General features: G+C 39.0%; 1 protein-coding gene and 1 long non-coding RNA gene across 11 annotated transcripts in view; one reads left to right on the forward strand and one right to left on the reverse strand.

Moving 5' to 3' along the window:
• Positions 1–21470, reverse strand: part of MAGI2 (membrane associated guanylate kinase, WW and PDZ domain containing 2) — a 755492-nt gene that overhangs the window by 121337 nt on the left and 612685 nt on the right. The gene's annotated exons all lie outside the window — the stretch shown is intronic.
• On the forward strand, positions 7411–13835 carry LOC134510345 (uncharacterized). Its single transcript, XR_010069573.1, has 3 exons — positions 7411–7481; positions 12211–12302; positions 13607–13835. It is a non-coding gene; the product is annotated as an uncharacterized LOC134510345 (long non-coding RNA).

Genomic DNA, 21470 nt, shown 5'->3' on the forward strand with positions numbered 1-21470 from the left:
TGGCAAGTACTCGTGGACTTAAGAATCCATGAATAGGGATGCAAGACTGTGCATGCATGTGCATAAGGAAATACTTTTTGCATTGATCATGATATTGACAGTTTCCTATTAAATGTTATTACTTGCCATCAGACATCCAGGACTACTACAGTCATTTCCTATTCTAGGCATGAACTAAACTGTACCTTGCGTATCGTAGGGATGTTAAGCGTGATTTTGTTGTAGCCATGATGGCTCAAGGACAATGACAGGGCAAATTTTGTAGCTAGGTATAATAGCTTTTTATTAGAATAATCTAGTCAAATGTTGGAAAATCATTTTAGGATTTCCAGCTGAACCACCTGGTCAAATAAAAATAACACCTTTACCTCCAAATCTTTTCTCATGTATAGTACATTGCTACCAGTCAGATCATATAAAAAAGCAGAATACTTTAAGTCAACAGGCTATTTATGGGTCTCCATATTGCTCATGCACCAACTGCTTCAGCTTCTGTTACTGGAAAGTTCAGAAACAAGTACAAGTTCCTTCTTGTTGTTAGAATGGATCTATATATTTATGGTCAAAAATATATATATATTTTTTATGGTACCGTTAAGGTGCATATTAAAATAAAAATGAATAATCAGTACAAACGATATTCAGAATAGTTTGATGACCCACTGTCAGTTTCCACTTTAATAAAACAGTTTGCAACTTTATAACAAAGGAGAAGGATATTTGGTTAGAGAACTCCACAAGTTAAAGTACTTTTCTGAGTGAAGATTGCCTTATTATCCTACCATTAACTAGGAACAAGAAATCATTTATGCAGACAACACTATGAGGTGTCTACAAGATACACAGTTCAATAATTGACTTATCATGACATAATGCTTTTTAATGGTATTTGAAAATTCAGCAATAAAATGAAAATGATTTAGGGAGGATGAGGTGGTTTGTGTGGAATTGCTTGAAGTGTATTTATGAAATTATGTCTTTCAAGTACTTCAATCGAAAGATCTAATCAAGCAAACTGAGGAAAAAAAGAGCATCATCAAGATGCCAGCGCAAGGGCTGTTTCCATGTGACAACGAAAGGCAAAGGCTGTTCCTATGTGAAAACGAAATGGTCAATTCCCACATGATCAGCCTGTCTCACAGCCTGACAGTAATTAATTGCATATGCACAAATTGTGATTCAGAGGGTTTCTTCAGAGGGTGTCTAGGGAAAAAGTGCTAAAAGACTTTGTTTAAATGTTTGTGAATATTATTCACAGAAACCTTAGCAGCTGCGAATACTGTCTTCAATGTGCATCACAAATAGATCACAAACTATAAGCAAATGCAGTAAGATCGCTTCATAGGCAGTGCTGAAAGAACCCCAATGCTTCTCTCTCAAGCAGCTGAGAGTAATACAGTTTTCAAAAGTCAAGATTTAAAAGAGAGAAAGTAGGCACTGTATTAATTTATCGTGGCAATGGCTGCAATTCATTGTTATTTGCTCATGCCCTGGTATAGAAAGATCTTACCTGCATTCTCATCCCTGGCTCCCGCATTAGCAGTGAGGCTGACATTGCTCATAATAGGACTGATACTGTTGAACTGAGCCCTCTTCAATGCATGCTCCTGTTTCAGTAGCTTATGCCTTAATAGTACCCTTGCAACTTTTTAATCCATGCGGTCTTTATTTCCCTGAGTGCTGGCAATGCAGATATGTGGTGGGAGGAGACCAATCTGTTTGTTCATCCTCTCTTGCAATACTTCAGCAGGGAGCAAAAGGAATAATGCATTTATTGTGTTGGGCAAGTAAATCACCCCTTCGCTTTATGCTTTTGTACAGGACTAGTTATGGTCTAAAACTTAAACCAATATGTTTTTCATAAATTGGAAAATAAGATAAACTAGTTGACATTATGGAGGTCTTCCGTGGAAAGAAATTACCTTTTGCACAAGGACTGCAGCCAGGAAATAGATAGGCCAACTAACCCCCTCCCCCAGTCACTAAACAGGCAAAAATGAGCATTAGAAGGTCTTGGGTAAGAACTCCTTCTTTAATAATGACCCTGCCTTATCCCTCACAAGACAGCAGAAAATTCTTCAGCATTTCCTGAATCAATATTTTTAAAAGTCTTTGTGGTTTCTGAAGTATAACATGAATAGCATGCCTAGGCACACTCTGAAGTTGTAACTCACTCACAGTTGAACCGTTTGGGCCCCTTAATGCTGCACTGTCATATAGAGAACATATGGCTGAAGGTTAAGAGGAATGGGGAAAAAGGCATGAGTTTCCAAGTTCAACTCAAAGAAATGGCTACAGTGGAGTTGTGTTAAAGTAGGAAGAAACAGTTTCAGATCATGAGGCACGATGGAGGAATAAAAGGAGTTAATTTCAGAAATCCTTCAAGTAAACCTCTGTACTGTAGGAGTTTCTCCAAATCTAACTCATTTTCCAGGCTGAGAGTTCCTCGTTGCTGACACAGAGAGAACTACCCAGCACTTTCCTACCCAGCACTTGGTAGGAAAAGAGAGATAAGTTAAGAGCGTTACAGAGCCAGTGCCATGCTAATGCAAAGTTCAAAACCTCTCTACTTCAGGAAAACTCCCTGAAAGATTCCTGTAGCATCTTTTCTGCCTGTTCTCTCCTGCTGCTTCCAATAATAATGGGTGCGTATGGACAAACACAATAGCGATCCTTTTTATAATTCCTGCCTGATTTTCTAAGCAAGCCATAGTCTGCCTCCAGAAATCACAGTTTCACTGTGAGTGGGTATCTTTGAAGTTATGCAGAACATTTATATTAAGCACCAAACTTTGCTTTGCTTTTAGAATTAAACCTACTAAAATGGCTGGAGCTTGCTAACAGAATCACAGAACGACTGAATGATGTCCAATCTCCCCTCTAGCAGGGTCACCTAGAACCCGTTGCCCAGGATCATGTCCAGATGGCTTTGAATATCTCCAAGGAGGGAGACTCCACAATGTCTCTGGGCAATCTGTTTTATTGCTTGGTCACCCTCACAGTAAGAGTTTCCCGATGTTCAGATGGCACCTCCTGTGTTTCACTTTGTGCTCATTGACTCTGGTCCTATCACTGGGCACCACTGGAAAGAGCCTGGCTCCATCTTCAGGTATTTACATACATTGGTAAGAGCCTCCTAAGTCTTCTCTTCTTCAGGATGAACACCTGTGTACTTCAACATCCTCACTATCAGGTGCTCTCCCCAATCCCATCTTCTTCCCTAGCCTGTACAAACCCTAGACACGCTTTACCAACCCTAGCTTACTTGAGACTGCTCAGGAATGAAGGAGACCAGGAGGGCTGGTCTATGGAGAAGGCATTTGAATAAGATTCTCTAGATGAAGTGGCAGGTTTGATAGATACCCAGTAGAGTAGACAATAAATATCCTGTCCTACATCTCAAACATCTACACTATCACAAGAACAGATTCTGCTGTCCAGAAGCCAATGTCCAAATTCTGCATTGAGTCAAAGAATGTTAGAAAATACTGATAGCAACCAAATTTGTCAAACTGCCTTACAATTACCTTTGCTTTACTTAAGGGTTTTGCATTTAACCAACAAATTTAGGAACATAGGTCTGGAGAGGACTTCCTGGATGGCTGAACCTAGTCCCTTGTTGTCAGATACAACACCGTATGTTACACTTGATGAAATTTGATGTCTTCACAGAAATACCCATGAAGCCCCAAAATATTTAACATCTTTAATAAACCTGTTTAATGCTTGTTATGCTTGAATAACAAGCTTGTTTAATGCTTGAATGCTTGGTTAAAGGTTATGTTTTATTATCTACATATTTCATCAGTTGGTTTAGTGACTGTTGAAGATATTTGTGAGCTTCGACATCCTCTAGTGACGTATTCTTACTTACATTCCTCTTTACAGTAATGCTGAAGAGTCAAATCTGACATCCCAGAGATTTTTGGCAAGCATTAACTCTGCAAAAGTACTTTTCTCATGGTTGAAGTGCTTGATCCAAACAGAATCTGTTTTATTGACATAACTCATTTCGTTACAAATTATCCTAACGTTTCATGTAATACTACCACCTCTATTTCCCTCCTTTCTGAAGAACCTATATTATTCAGTGACTCCACGTATTGTTTCTGCTATGTTTTTATCACCCCTAGAACGTCTGCATACACACCTTGCACTAGTAGATAAAGTTCCTCCATTTTCTTAGCTGTGTTCCCACCATTTGTATACAAATACTTTGCTTATTTCTTCTTATTATTGTTGTACACTCAGTTTCCTCGCTGGAATTTTTTATGGTACCCCAGTGAACTGAATTGCCTACTGGACTGCCCTTATTATTGTTATTTAAAGTCCTTTAAACTTCAAAGTCTGAATAGAGGGGAAAAAAATGCAGATTAGAACTTTGCTGTTAATTTACGATCACATTCAAAGTTTAGTAGAAATGTTCCCATTGATTCTGATGGGGTTTGGATCAAGCTCTTAGTACCCATGTTCCTGGGCTTAAAATATGACAGAACGCTGTGATTTGGTGGGGGACAGAGACAGCTCTGCTACCCGCCTGCTGCCAGCACAAGGCAATAGCAATGGAGCTAAAATCAGCCCATGGTTTGGCGAGTCTGTGCAGGAAGCACCAGCTCTGCAGGGCTCAGGCTGCATTTATTTTTGGCTGCATTTATAAACGAGGTAAACTCTACCAACTTCTCCAGCATTACTTATTCCCACTTGCATTTCTCAACCACATACTCTAAATTCCGCGCATGCATATTTTGCATGAGCTTCAGAACTAGCAATAGACGATTACTTTATTCTTGAAGCTTTCCCTCCGCCTGCCCACCTACACTATCTACTGTCATTACTGGCTATTTCTGTCACTTCTCAGCAGTGACCTTGTCTTCTCTGTCTGCAAGGTGCTCCAACATTTCTGGCACTGTAGCCTATTAATAATAAATTCAGAGGTGTTAGCATGTTTCCAGTACTGAGATATGAAACATGAGGGTAATTTTAATAACAACGGCATGTGACTGATGGTCATGGAAGAGGTGACGATTCTTTAGAAATTAGATATTTTTATATGTGCACGTGCAGTTACTAGTAGCAGCACAGAGGACTACTGCGTGAGGGATCATTTAGTTTAACAGTAGGAGCCAAATTACGTTCTGAAACTTTGAATCTCAACTTCCTTCCACCTGCTGTAGGTGTTAATCCAATGTGTGAATAAATTTTTGTTATGAATAGGTACAGTCATTTCTTTGTATGTAAAAGATTTCAACAGGTTCTGCATAAACAAAAATTCTCTGTTTTCTTGTACTCTGACCTGCCACAGAACCTTGTAAAACCAATTTGTCTCCAGCTGCTAACATCTGCATGGCATAACTTTTATAGACAAAAGATAACACCTATGATCCTGCAGTTCACGGTAACCTGATTTATCTTTTTCTGAAAAACTTGGCCCTACTTTTTGTTAATACTCATTACATAAATACTCTTATTTTCAAAATAAAAATTACTGAATTATAATGACTTCTTAAAGGAGATTGCAGTGTAAAATGACTATTGCATATTAATACTGAAATACTTAAAACACCTGCCAAGAAAATGGTAACTTATTTCTTTTAAAAAGGAACATTAAATTAACTACTAGAACGTATCAAGAATGTAACCTGGGGAGAAGTACACGCATATAATAACCATAGCTACTGATTGGAAGAGCTAAATTTAAAATTGACCGCTTTATTATTAGCTTTATAACAACTTTATCTGAGAGATAGCACTGTGGCAGCCACAGTGAAATGAAAAGAGCTGCTGGGAGACATAATGCTCAGCTGCCTCTGCACTCAGAAAGAATTTCAGGACCCCTCGCTGGTGAGAACACTGAACAGCCCATTAAAATATCTCTGTTCAGACTGTCACAGAAGAACCATTGCCCAATCTTCACCTCCTACAGAAAGTTTTACCCGTGTGCGGACAAACTTTGCAAAGCTGACAGGTAACCACTGTCCATAGACCCTCCTTTCACTCACTGGACTATGGGAACTGGGATTCAGGGGAAAAAAATCAAGGTAACCAAAATGATTATTTACTAAATCTGACAAAAAGTGAAATCAAAATGTATTTCTATGCATTCAGGCGCTCAAACTTGCATTAGACAGGCCTAACTTGTCCTCTTAATGAAACCTGAGCAACAGCTGTAAACCAGCTGTTTGTCACATTTGAAAGTCAGTGATTCTACAAGGCGTCGTTATACAAGTGGTTAGCTGGGGCTAAAATCTGTCCCCATCATTGGAAGGACTGAGCACCCTGGCTCCGAACTTGGCTTCCTCTACAAGAGCCAAGAGAAGGATCTGACACAGACACGTGTCCGCAACTTTACCCAAGAATCAGATCTGTTGAGTAAGCAGGTGCCATTTTTATACAATCAATTTTTTAGAACCCATTTTAATTCTACTGTGACCCAATGCACATGCCTAATTAAAAAGCTGTCTATTCAAAATTTTTGTGCTTAACCAGCATGTATCATGTAATTACACCCAGGCAGATGTGGATTAGTAGAAGAAACTATTTACATTTTATTTGTATTTTGCATATAGTGGTAAAAGCTATTTAAATAGAGGCATTTAACTTTTTTGGGGAGAGGGATAAAATACATTCCAAAAAAATCTAAAGACCTTGATTATTTGCTGATCCAGTAAGCATGAAACATTGCAGAATAAAAATGTAAGTAAAGCAATAGCAAAAGAATACTTAAATGAATGCTCTTCACAAAGTGCTAAAGAGCAGGCGAATTCTCATCCTAGCTAGACAGTATTTCACTTCTTCAAGCATTTGAAAGCATAGCATGGATGTTAAAACTGCCACTTTACAAAAAAGTAATTATTTAAAAGATGACAAGTAATTTGGGGGCAAGACCACATAAAAAGAAAAAGATCCGATTTTCAAGGCAGCCTTTTGTTTACAAATTATGTAAGCCTGCTCTGTCCAGGATTTGCTTGCAGGAACTACTTTTGCATCCTGAAATGCCTGGTGTGAATGAACTGCGTGACAAAACATCAGTGGATCTGAAGAGCGAGATAAAAAATGTATGCCGTGTTTGCATCGCTGTTTGGGATCGCTTTGAAAGGTGTCACTGCGGGCAGAGGCTCATGTAGAAACGAAGCCCTTTTTTTTTTTTTTTCCCTTTAGAAAAAAGGAGGTCAAAATTTACAACACATTTGCTTTTGTACGCGTAACATTTTATTTCTGTACGCAGCGCATCACATTTATCTAGGTAATGGCTCCCAGGAGGAGGAAAGTAGCCCAGCCAGCCTCCCGGCAGCCTAAAGGCATACGGGTATGGCAGAGCATGATGGAAATACCAAGCAGCCCCTGTCCCTGCATGGGGACCCTGGCAAGGTGCCACCTGTCCCCGGTGGAAGACATTTTCAGCAGCATTGTCGACTGCACACCATTGCAACCCGCTAGTTCGTGACAGAAAGCGCGGGGAAGGCAAGAGGGAGATGAACGAGGTGAGGAGCTAGAGGGAGCGCTTACGAAGAGGCTGCAGCACAACGACAAATGTCGTTATGTGTTGAAATATATATGTAATAGGGGATTTTTAGTAATGAGCAGTTACGTTTTGCTTGTGACCTGGAATAACAGAGGTTTTTTCCTTTCTTTGAGTAATGCTAGCACCATGAGGACAAACAATAACAATTCAGTGGTGAAGGTGTTAAATTGTTTTGCAAAGAATAAAAATATATTGTCCTTGACAATGAGTGCTTGGCAATGAAAGAGCTAAATTCGTACTTAGTGAAAGTAACAGCCGTTAGTTGGACTTAAAAAACATGTGTAAAGACAGATAAGTAGGGTTAGTCTCCATTTTAAATCTATAGCGGTACAACTTGAAAGTTCATTTTGATTTTAGAGATTTTATGGTTTCTGAGGACATTCCCTGTAACTGAAGTGAGTTACCAGAACTAGGGCAGTTTTATAATTCGGTTATCTATTTACTAAGACCATGATTTTCAACATTGTTTGATCAATACTCTGCTTTTCTTGCCATGCTCACACATACAGCTCTTCCAGCTGCCTAACTTCAGCAGCTGACTCTCTGAGACCGGTACAAATCTGATTTCACTATCAGTTAGGCCATTAACTTAATTTAAAGCTAGAGATTAAAAGCTTTGATTTGTGGATTTTGTGTCTATTCATTGCTCAGGTCCACATTCTGCTGACTGAGCTCAGTGGGAGCTGCCAGCACTCGGCACCTCTGAAAATCAGTGTGCTTATTCCTGAGCCGAACCGTGGATGTGGAGCCAAACGCCAGACACTAAATCTGAAGGTGTTGCTATGACAGATTGTTTAGCAAGGCCAATCCATTACAATAGTATGCATCCAAATGCTTCCCATGAGAAATGTTTACATTTACTGTTGTCCCAGACCACCGCTATTAACACTATTAATTCACTCCCAAACTTCATGCTGAAGAATTCGATTCTGGCTAAATATCTTGTGTCCTTAATCCTGCCACTTGTAACGAACTGTGTTCTCATTCACTGCTTCATCCTAGTTATTAGAGCATCTACTGTCGTGCCAAACCAGAAATTCAGAATATCTGTATATGTGTTCATATTTGTACCTACATATAAATCCTCAAATATTGCTGTATCTTGAAAGCAGTCGACTGGATTTACAAGGTCAGGACCTTCCAGAGATAGAGACAGATACTTCCAAAGAAGCCTGGGTTACTACATATTAACGCTTTTATGCCTAAGTAAAGACAGGAAGCATTTCATTTGTAACAAGCATAATTTAAATGTATCAAAACAGTGAAATAATTCCCAGTTAAATAAGTGGATTTTTACCAGTAGTCCACTGGTATAAATACCTCAGTGCATTTAAAATGGGGTCATTTTTGACTAACAATTCATTAACAAATATCTCATACAAATGTGTGGCTAGTATATGAGTCATTTTCTACTTAAAAGTTTTATAAAATCCGTTCTACCTTCAGGCTGATACATGCTTATCTTACGTATTACCCCTATTTTATCTTTTTTGATAGTAAAATCATCAACATAAAAATTACCTCTACTTCAGAGAGCTTCTCGCTTAATTTCTATACCAAAAATCTCCTAAATAGTTTTTCAGGCATGTATAACTACATCAGTTCCTTTAAAATTGTACAGCAAAGAGAAATAGTGGAGTTCCTTTTGGTTCTCTCATGTTTCACTGTATTTTTCCAGGTTAATAGAGGGTAATGTATTATCAAACTGACCTTCCTTCCAAGCAAATGTTGTCTTAATATCTCTAGAGCCTCTTTCATTGCCAAGCACTCATTGTCAAGGACAATATATTTTTATTCTTTGCAAAACAATTTAACACCTTCACCACTGAATAATTCATGCTTTCTTTTCCAGCCCATTCCTGAATACTACACTGAGTCTAAACTACAAAATTCAGCTTGCATAATAATTCTTTGGGTGAGATGGAGGCAAAATCATTAACAAAAGTCCCCCCAAGCCCCTTCTTTAAGGCTGCTTTATAACCCACAGGGAACGCCAGCCTTACGATGGTTAGGCAAAGGTCACTTTTCACCCTCATAGCTGCATGGCTAAGAATCACATTCTCCTTTTATGAGGAGTATCCAATCTCCCACTAGCTATTCTGCCTCCTTGTACGTCTCATGCACCTTCTCTATTTTCTGTTTTGGTTTATAAGCTTTCTGAGAGAGAGATGAGAATTTGCGGTACTCTTGTACGGTTTATGGCGCTGAGGAGTCACGGTTTCCTCATGACTTCATTTCCACTGCAGTAAATATTTGAACAACAATAACAGCACTGCAGGGTAAATACTCTGTGATTTTCCAGTGCAATGTGGGATTCAGCCCAATGCACGGATCCTAAGACTTGCAACAATCTAAACTGCATTACGGATACATCAATTACTGCTCAATCGTCAAATCGCAGATTTTATATATAAAGGGGCATTAAACCTCTGTTGTGTATGAGAACACACCATATCTTCCTCATTAGAAAAGAATTAATTTTCTGGATGTTTGAATTTATTAATTTGTTAATTAGCTAATGAATAAAAGTAAATTACAATGGGTTATTATGAAAGACTGTGATCCCGTATGAGACTATTTGCTCAGACTGAAAAAGCAGTCTCATAGTCTGACTGCCATCTCCTACTGTTCTCGCTGCGAATCATCCCATGAGTGGCCTGTAGTTAAAAAGCTCTTCCCAAAATGCTCATTATATCTAATTTTTCCTCAAAAGGCTACCACTTATTGTCATTTGCTTCCATACAGTATTTCCAAGCTGTTCCTGACAAAGTAGGTGGTACCTTCTCTCCTGAGAGTGTATTGCTTCTGTGTCCGTCAAAAATTGAGAGCAAATTGTGGCCTCCCATCCGATTGGAGATAGTAGCCATAGTGACAGAAAATGGAAAATTTCTCTCAGGCATAATTTATGCACGAGTTACCCATATTTGGTTAGCCTGTGAAAATGGTGGGAAATGGGGCAGCCATTTCACAAACTTCCTTCTAAGAACTATCTGCTGCCTGAGAAGTGCACAAAGAAGGGTAAAAGTATGATATGTGCAGGGATGTGGCACGTTAGAGACAGGAGATAACTAAGGACGAGCAACGGATGAGCGTGTGTGCAGTGGGAAACGGGAACAGAAGGAGCAGGAGGAATTCGGGATGTTAATGCCAGCAGCAAAGTGCTAGAGAAAGCGAAAAGAAACTGATGTGTGCTGGGTGCTTTGTTCTTCCCTGTCTTCAAAAATATCCTACCTGGTTGCGTGTCCAAGAGCCCTGCCTTGCTTCAGGCAGGTGTAAAAAGCCTAGAGTCTATTCGTGAATCCTTCTCCAAAAAATAATGTTTAAAAAATGGCTGGCTATTTGTATTAAAACTGCTTTTGTTCTTTTTGCTTCTTATGACCGTTCCAGTGTGAAATTATTAATTTTTCAGGCTTGCGTGCACACACTGCTCACATACATGCCCCACCAGAAAGCAATTTCCAGACAAAAAAAAAAAACGCAGTAAGAGATCAACTGTATATCATCTGTGTGATTTTTAGAAATACAGTGAAATGACACGTTCATTAATTTCAATGGGGATTACAATCAGAAGAAACCCATCTAAGGTTAAACTAAAAAATTCAAACAACCCTAGGTACAAAACCAAAAGCAGGGTTCCTATTTTAATTTTTTCTGCATTTAGCATAATCAAGAAGATACAGGTTCATTAAAGAAACACAAAATTGTCTCGATGAATCACTCAAACCAAATCTGGGGCTGCTGACACTAACAAGGGAGACATCACTATAAATAATATTGTCCTATCAGCAAAGTTAAGCATGGCTGGGCGAATGAATTCCCTGCTTTTGGCTTTGTGTGTTTGGATTTCGTGGATTTTACAATGGATATAGCAGGGAGAATGTGTACCTGTTCTTAGGATAATAAACCACTTTGTAAAATAGAACTAGCTTTTACAATAATTGAAAACAATGTACTAAATGTTGTAATTACAAAATATAATTATCATGGTTTTTCTTATCATATTTTTTTTCTTATTTTGTACTAGTGAAAGTTTATATATTATGTTCCCATTTAATATTTAGAAAACAAATCACAGCATTTCCAAACTGGCAGTCCTTTAGCTTTTCCCAGCAAGGAATACCAAAATTTTTCAGTCTTGACAAATTTTATATACATAGGTGAACCAATCAATCAATGTATTGTCTACTGAATATGTCAGGTTCAGTATGTCTACTGAACCTGTAATATTGTAAACTACTACTGAAACATGACTGGATCTTCAGGGTTAATAAATAACTGGAATTCTAGTTAAACACTGTGAAGAAACAAATTCTGAGAAGTTCTATCATTTTACTTCCATTGGGAATGAAACTACCCAGTCTTTTCACTATCATTCCAAAAATAAGTATATTATTATCCCACATGAGAGAACGATGGTAAAAGCACTGCTAGCATTATCATGGCAAGGAGCATACTGATTAACCAGGGACAGTGGAGGAGGTTTATGCAATGAAGAAGTCTGATAGCATGCTGTTAATGTCACTATAATACAATTACCAACACTACTTCTATGAATTATTTAATGTTCTAGGGATAACTAATGTGAAATGCTTCTCAATGTGTTTATATGTTGTTATATGATAAAGACCATAACAAGAGAGGACACTAACTTTGGTATCTGTGGTGACCAAAACCATTTCCTTTCTCAGACTTCACTGTCCTCCAGGACTTACTGCAAATTCTGAAGAGCATAAATCACTCATAGTAGAACTCATCTAAAAGGTTCTTTTGGAGAACAGAGGTATGCATGTTTTCACACTTATTCATATAGCTTCGGCTGGCTTCAAAAAGAGCAGTGATTTAGAAGGAGAATCAGTGGCCCATCTAGTCTAAGACCTGGAGAGTGTGTTTGGGTTCTGAGGCAATCCCAAACCTATATAACTGCAAGCATAAAAGTTTCTTTGGTGCAGTGTTGCTGATATCTACAGGTGGCACATTTTCCTCCAGCTGTGTTCACTTGGGCTTGAAGGCACAGGACAGCCTTTACTCTGAGAGAGCTGAGACCATCTGCCTCTATGCCCAGCTTTAGGCTGTTGCTATCAGAAAGAGCTCCATAGCACCAGACATTCCTCAAAACCAGCCTAGTACAAGAGAGCTGGGAATACTGGAACTGATAATATCACTTAAATGACATGGAAATAAAGAAAACAAATATTAGAAGCAATGGGGGAAGAAACACTGTGGTGTAGACAAAGTGTAGGATAAACTCCTCTGATATCAGTGGCTACTGTCCCACATGCTGGCCAAAGAAGCTGAAAGGCAGTTCTGTATTTGCACAGTCCTTGCCTTAGGATTTGTGTAACGTTACAAAGAGCATGTTCCCCAAACTTATTAATGGTTGTGTCCTAGAATTCAAAAACTGATACCATGTTTAAAAAGAGTAATGTCAAAGCTGAGGTTTAGGTCCAATTGCAAGTCTTCTGCATGGACGGGGAAGAACTCCTTGCACATAATAGATGTGCTTCTTCTCTATTGGAGTCTTGTCAGGTTCTACTTTGAACTCAAATTAAATGTTTTCCCAAGTTGCTTCTTACCCACTTTCTACATTTCTTCTACTGAAGGCTTCTACCCCTCCCCCCTCAACTACGAAAGGAAGTAGAACAAGTGTACTTGTCTGTATGGTTATTTTTGTGTAGTTATAGAGAATGTGCACAAGCAAGACTGTTTAAGATGACTGATAATATATTCTTTTTCACTTGCACAAATAGAATCCATTTGGGAAGGATGCTCTCGAGGCATAACAAAGATTTTGAATACCTAAGTAAGACCCAGATGTGCTCAGATACCAACAAGACGTGAAAGAGATTAAAAGCCATTGCCATTAAAAGAGAAATTAGTTACGTGAGCATTCTGCAATTTCCTCAAATCCCTCACTCTCCCAAATTAAAAAACAGACATGCTGCCTAACTCAAACACAAAAACAGGAGGTGTGCCTTCATTTAATGGCAAATTAATACTGTTGCATCAAGTTGACTGAAATGCAAAGAGGTGAAAGAAAAAGGAATAAAAATCATACAAGCTTAATGTGATTTCTCTCTTTTCCAGCTAAATCAGGAATTAAAGGAAAATCTAATTCCATCACTGATAGCAATATAACAGTGAGGCTAAAGTGCACGAGAAATTTAAATTACTCTGAAGGAGTAGGTTCGATATACAGGCCGTCCCTGAAAACTGCTATTGCAAGATGCAAACAGAGGTCACAAAGAAGTCATGGTAGCCCATGTCATTCCTAAGACCTGTGAGAAGAACTTGCTGCCACTGCAAGGAGTCAAAATCCTGCTGAAGTCTGTTGAAGCAGATGCAGTTATACTGTACAAGGTAATATGCACCGCTCTGCTTGTCAGCTGGAGAGGGCTGCTGCCGTGGTACCTATAGGCAGGCTATCAGGCACTGACTACACACCGACTCTGCCCTTCCAGTCTTGACTCAGAGAGGGATTGTTTCAAGTCTCTTTTATGATATCTATTATATACCCAAAAAGAAAACTTTCAGATTTGGAAAATGACGGATCAAAGGTTGTTGCCATGCGTGCGATGTGTTTGCATTGTGCAAACAGATTTTGATGCAGTCTTTATTGAGATAATATTTTATATTTCATCCTTTGCTTTAGTGTCTTTATTCTGGTGCCTCCTTTTTTTCTGTACTTGGTCTGGGCCTCCCCCTCAGCTGCATTCCAGTTATGTGTGTGAGAGAGAGAGAGTCTTGATGTTGATTTCTGTGGCCAGTGCCACTCCTGGTGGAAGAAACTGGTAGAAGACCCAAATGAGGGAAAGCTCAGCTTTCTCTGTCAGCCCAAGATAAAGGATTATGCAGAAGTCATAGTGAAAGATAATTAGCTCTTAATTCTGACGCACACATGCAAAATGAGTTAGCATCTATATGTGAACGTATTTCTACATGGGAAAGTCAAAATCCATACCCCAGAGACCAGGCTGATCACTGTAAAAGTGACCGCTCCACAGCATGGAGCCCCTCAGTGATATGTCTGTAATAATATTCGATATGATGAAGTAATATTATAGTTCCTCTACCTCCCCTAGTTCCTAGAAACAGCTGCATTTTTTTCTGAAATGTACTCAATTTTATGTTTATTTTATATATATATAAACGTATATACATTCACACATTTTACAGAGATCCACCTTCAGCACATCTACCCACAGGCATACGTATATAAAAGCAATTAGTCATACGCGTTCAACATTTGCTAGCATTATAATCAATTTTATATTACTATCTGTTTAACACTTTTAGATTTATCCAGATACCTGTACTACATCTAATACGCATCCTATTGTCTTATAATGGATTATCTCTAACAGATTGTGATTAGAAAAAGCATATATTTGGAAGTGTGTCATAGAATTGGATGACTCAGAATTGGATGAATTCTGGCTGAGATTATGCCTTTGAAAATGGTTGTGTAGGATGTTGCTGTAAAAAGACGTGGGGTGCTGTGCGGCCTCAGGGAGCACCGACACCAGTGTCACCGCTGGAGCTTCAGTAATGCTGACCACTATATCTATACCTATACCTACGCTACAAACATACACATTGCTTACAAACTTTAAGAGAATTCTTATTATTAGGAGCTTTGATAAACAGAAAGTTAAGATATAGCTTCTAAAAAGAGGTTAGACAAAGAACTGTGTGTTTTCTGAGAATTTCTTTCTGGGTTGGGGTTAGCTAGGAGAAGTTTTCTCCCTGCATAACCTCACAACATCCATGTAGTCCTCCCGAGTTGCCTACCTCTTCTTCCAAAGGTCATAAACTCTCTTTTTTTTCCCTGAGTTCCAGCCAAAGGTCTCTGTTCAGCCAGGCTGGTCTTCTTCCCCACCAGCTTGTCTTTCAGCACATATGGATGGCCTGCTCCTGTGCCCTTAGGATTTCCTTCTTGAAGAATGTCCAGCCTTCCTGGAATCCTTTGCCCTTCAGGGCAGCCTCCCAAGGGAGTCTGTCAACCAGCCTCCTAAACAGGCCAAAGTCTGCCCTCCAGAAGTCCCGGGTGGTGGTTCTACTAATCCCCCTCCTTACTTCTCTAAGAATTGAGAACTGACATTTTGTTACCGCTATGCCCAAGATGGCCTCCAACCATCGCATCACCCACAAGCCCTTCTCTGTTCACAAACAACATGTCCAATGGGGCTCCTTCCCTAGTTGGCTTCCTCACCAGCTGTGTCAGGAATTTATCTTCCACACACTCCAGGAACCTCGTAGACTGTTTTCTGCTGTATTGTATTTCCAGCAGACATCTGGTGAGTGGACATCCACCAGGAGAACAAGGGCTAGCGAATGTGAGACTTCTCTGAGCTGCTTGTTCGATTCTTCAAGAGCAATTCTTATTATCATCCCGATTTCCCAAAACAATTCAGAACTACTTTTAAAATAAGTAGGAACTGCACTAGCAACACTTGAATCTCTTATATAATAGTCAACTGCATTTCCTTTTGATGCAATCAAGTTTGGCCTAAAAAAATATACTCTGATATACAGAAAATAATTGGAATAAGACAGACTAAACAGATTGCCAAAAACGATCTACAAAAAACCCCACAAAGCTTTTTTGAAATCTAAGTAATGATGCTGCCATTCTAACCTGTCTGGAAAAATGACCAGAGGTGAAACAATAGTATTTTTAACTTCTTTTGTCTATGTTACAACAACCTCCCCCCAAAATAAAAGAACCCTCAAAAATTATATAAAAAGTACGAACACAAAAATGTGGAAAATATTTTGTATTGTATGTGTAGCACTGCAGCATTGCATGAATTTCATATGGAATTTTACTGAGGAATCTACGCCCAAACCCACCTATTAATTAAACAAGGTTAAATACACGGGTGATTTCTGGTGCCAGTGATGAGGTCTGACGGGAGGCAGTGTCTGTGCTGTGTCTTGATGCCTTCCTCTCCAGTTGCCTCAGGACAACCTGCTGGAGCCCACCAGGCACCTTGTGGTACATGGACTTTTCTAGAGGTTTCAGTGGAAGAAAGTCAACCAGGCTCAATCGAACAAGATGGGTACTGAGTGCCCTGGCTGAGGCTCTGGACAATACCAGGGGAATAACCCTAGGAACATGCTAGTGATGGTGGTATGATTAATGCCGCCCGGCACATCTTGCGTGTCTTTCATTCCCATACAATCACAGTGATGCTCCTATTAAACTACAACCTGCACCTCTCCCTTACAAGTCATGAAAGCACTGTCAGGTTCTCATTACTATCTCAATTTCCTCTTTTTCCAGTATCCCACCTCTTTCTGCTGCCTGCTTTCTCTGAATTGCCCTAGAGTAAACTCACCAATTTCTCCTCTGCTTTTCAGTCCTTCACTGTTACAGTTACAGCTCAACCCTGCCAGCTTCTGCAGAGCTGATGGGTTTGCAGGATTCAGAGGTGTAATTTCAGGCCAATAATCATCAACTGATGATAGCCTTTGCTTATTGAGACTTGTTTTTTGTGTACGTACAGGTGGAATAGGAAAGATTATGAATAACGGAGCAGCAGCATAACCCAGCATGCTTCATGACTCACTATTAGCCTATGAATAAATTCTCAAGGAACAGACCTATCAAGAAAAGAAGAGGTGTTCAATATTATCTGACTTTTCCTCAGCAGTACCACAGGCGATGCTCTGTATGGCAAAGAAAGTCTCAGTAAATACTGCATACAATGATGCTGATTTTAATGCAGAATAAATTAGTTGAATACAAAGAATTTTAATTTACTTTCATTAGGAGCTGAAGAAGAAAGCAATACATCAAAAGAATTGAAAGTGTCAGTGTTTAAAAGTTCTAGACTCGCACCACTGCTCTCAGACCTTTCTCGGAGGGCTCCTTTTCTTTTCTTCAGTACCTTGCCCTCCCCTCTCCCACCTCCTTCTACAGGTGCCCACACAGGCATATAAACACCCACTCTCCAGCCATCTCTGAGCATAAAATTACTGCCTTTTCTCCCTGCCTCCCTGCAGAAGAAAAACAAATTGTCACATCTTCAGCTCCAGCAAATCCTAGTCCAGTCAGTTTTCTCCCAGTCCTGCACCCAGCCTCTGGAGACGGGACCCTCTCCCCCCACCCCCCCTAAGTCACTCCCTGAGACCCGGCAAAACTCCTGACCTCCAGTCACCAAGAATTTGTCTAGCTCTTATCTGGGCATGACGGAGGAGCAGTGTTTAGGGGAGCCTGGCTCCACCACCATGGTACCGCTCCCCTGTCGCGTCTGCTGGAAGAGGAGATGAGCAGAAGCGAGCGGTGCCCGGGCAACCCCCTGCCGCTGCATGCTCGGAACATACGGCAGCAGCATCACATCTCAAGCTCCACCTCCCTTCACCGACTAAGAATAAAAATCGCACTTATGTGACTGCTGAGGAGAGAGGACTTTTGTGGGGTGGAGAGAGGAAAGGCTGGATGAAATTTCCCAGGGCCTTCTCACTTTTCATCAGGATTAACTTCATGCCCGCCTACTGGTTTGAAAAGTGCTCCTTCTGTTAGTGAGAAATTATCATTACAGGTTTTCAAACAAACAAGCCATTTTTTAAAATGTCAGAATCATCAATTAGAAAGAGTCAGTTGCATAAGCGCTGGAATAAACTTTGCTCTTCTTACAAAGGCTACGTGAACAGCTAAATGGGGTCAGATGAGAGGTGCATCCATGCTAATACCCCGTTTCCAGCAACAGACAGTGAAAGATGCTTTAGAAGTGAAGGCATAACAAAATTTCCTGAAATGTCTCTGTAACCTTCATTAGTTAAAGGTTCACAAAGCTCCTGGAATATGATTTATATGCCTGGAAACGTTTCTTCATCTCTAATGCAATTCTGGAAATTTTTTCTTTATGCCATGCATCAAATGAAAAACTCAGAACACTAACAAAAAATGGATCTACTTGCTATTGAGCGCAGATTCCTGTTTTAATGTATATTTCACAATTGGACACATACAGTAGTCAGCCTAAATATCTTAAGTTCAACTCTACTAGGCTTCTCTTCACTGACATTTGTAGTAGTTATGATGGGAGTTGCTAACTGCAATAATTATTGGACTTTACAAAGTTCTAAAATGACCATTTCTCCTCTTGGATGTGGAAGTTCAGGGATTTTAACTAATTTGTTCAAGTAAAATATTTGCTAACTGTTAAGAAAGATATTCCCCATTCTAAATATTACAGCAGAAATTGTATTGACTTCAAAGTTATTACTTAATTAATTCTTAAATTTTGAAAGGGTTTAAAATTCACTTTAAATTTTAGTTTTAAAATTTATGCTCAAAGAATAGTTAAAGGCAAATGAAAAGCTGGATTTCTGAACTCTCAGATTTTAATATATCTAATATAAATGTGGAGGCAGAGGTGACTACGCATTTTTACTCTATTTAATTTTTAATACAAAATGAACAAAAATCTGAAACTCAGCCAAATGTTTACTTTGTGTTTTGATAATTGAATGGTATAATAAAGTCCTATATGACAAAACAACAAAATTAAAAGAAAATCGAAGGTGGCATGGCTGATGATATTGAAAAGTATAGTTCTAGATTAATAATTTCATTACTATAATATGAAGTTCTCGCTTTCCCTGTCATCTCTTTATATAGAAAGAAGCTCTTTCCCCATTCCCAGATCATTCTTCTTGTTAAGCAATAAGATGTCATTATTTATTGAATGAAATGGTACATGAGAAGATGATGACTATTATTTTCAATGTATATTTTTGTCTTTCATACAAATAGCCAAATCATGCGAGATAGATGTTAATTACATTTGATAGGAGAAAAGTTATTTCTGCAACAGCAGCGTTTTTGGCAGCCACTGAGTTCATTGCACACTGCTTACTCAACTGGGAACTTGCAAAATTTACAAAAATTGTCCTAATAAATGTGAGGATCGTGACAAGATATTTATCATCTCCCGGCCTATGTTAAATATCCTAATAGCGGCATCTGCATATTTTGTATGATGGAGATCGTACATCGATTTTGTGTGATCGAAGAATGAATTTATGGGCTTCTGAGACTTGTCAAGCACACTGGTTTGGTGTATGACAACATGAAGAGTAAAAGGGGATAAAAGTATCTTAGTATGTGGTAGTAGACAGGAAAAAATTATCTAACATCTCTTCTGCCTTTTTTTTTTTTTTTTTTTGCACACTGCAATATGTACGACATAGTTTTAGTATCCTTGCCTATGCTTTTGGCCTTTATAGGCATGTTTTCCATGGAGTTATATCTTGAATTAACAGAACAGTGAGGCTGCACATACTTGAACAGTTTGCCTTCGAAATACTCTCTCTGCTTTTTCACCTTTACTCTTTTGTATTTTACTTCACTGTGTTTCTTGATTTCTGTATTATCTCATTCTCTGCTAAAGATATGTCACCCTTGAGCACCAGAAGTTCTACATTTACTCTTGTTACAGAGACCGAGACTGGCGGCTTAGATGAAACACAGTGCGTGCGTCCTGTGTATATGGATCGTGTTCCATTTGTCCATAAGAGACAGGCTTGTTTATATCATTATAGATTGTATCTGCATTATGCCCTCTCTTCCCATCGAATTGCTTCACCTTTGGTTTCTGTGTTAAATAAAAACATAACCGCAGAGAAAATCTGATCAAAGGCAAAGCAGCCAGATAAAAAGACACTAAGTGCTGCACATGTGGAATCTGGCATGGCTGGACACGTTCAGACCTCAGCCGTTTCTAATAAACATGTTCAACTTCCTATAGTTGGTGCGGGAAGAGTTGCTTTAATGCCTTAGCCATGAGAGTTAACATACTACATCTGAGCAGATCTGCTTATACATTCTCTCCTGCAGAAGACAATGCGGCACACTTCCATATGCCAGAACTTCACCTATTTAGATGTCCAATATTTTACTGTTTCAAGTAGCAAGCACATATTATCATTCTTAGGACTGATAAACATAGATCAAAATATAGCGTCAACAAATGTGAATTTCTTTCAAAATGAAATGTGCCATAAACCTTGCATGCTATGATTTTTCTCCTGTGTGTAAATATGGATTTTATCAAAGAAAAATGAAAGATCGCTGTTCTTTTCAGATTTCTGCTGCATTTCTATGTATTATCTGGTCTTGAAAAAATGAATTTTCTGAAGAATAGTCACTATAGGAAAGAAAACAAGTTACATATATTATTCGATCCTAGTATTGGTATATATTTTACGGGCACCAATAATATCTGAACCGAAATATTATAAGTGCTGGAGATGAAAATTAATTTATAATCACCAATATACGGCTGAACTCAACCATCAATGTTGTTTGAACGGTGAAATGAGTGAAAATTAAGCCTATTAAATTTAAAAGGGTTTTTGCCACTTCTTTTTAGTGTTCATAAAGCCACAAATGTGAACTTTGAATTAGGCTAGGGGAAACAACTATCCTTAAAATTGTCAGAAAAGGGTTATTATTACAGTAATGAATCAATCACTGCTTGCTATAATAGAGATAAGGAAAAACAAAGGAGTCTATTAACATACTCCTCTTAAGGCACTGAAGGAGGAATGTGGTAGTTTAAGTAGGCGTCTAACATCATTTACGACAGCCTTGGGCATTTGAGATGTTCATATGGGACTTGCAGGTATGACACAGGACTTAGAAGAGACTGCTGCCTGGAAGGGCAGGAGGAGCCTAGGTGGGATCTCTGGCACTTTTAATGGTACCGGACACCTCTGTTTACACAGCTGAATTGGATCCCAAATGTTGGTAGACTCAGTTCTCTGCTGGTGGCAACCCTTCCCTCCCTATTGACACCATACTTGAGGATCTACATTCCTTAATGTGATGCTTTGAAACACCTCAAGCCTAAAGCTTGTGATAGAAGACTCCCAAAATTTCTAAATTATGGCAAACTTCAGGGCTAAAAACCAAGATATGAGTCAGAGATCGCCAAGTCCC

Source organism: Chroicocephalus ridibundus, chromosome 1 (genome assembly GCF_963924245.1).
Source record: "Chroicocephalus ridibundus chromosome 1, bChrRid1.1, whole genome shotgun sequence".
Lineage (NCBI taxonomy): Eukaryota > Metazoa > Chordata > Aves > Charadriiformes > Laridae > Chroicocephalus > Chroicocephalus ridibundus.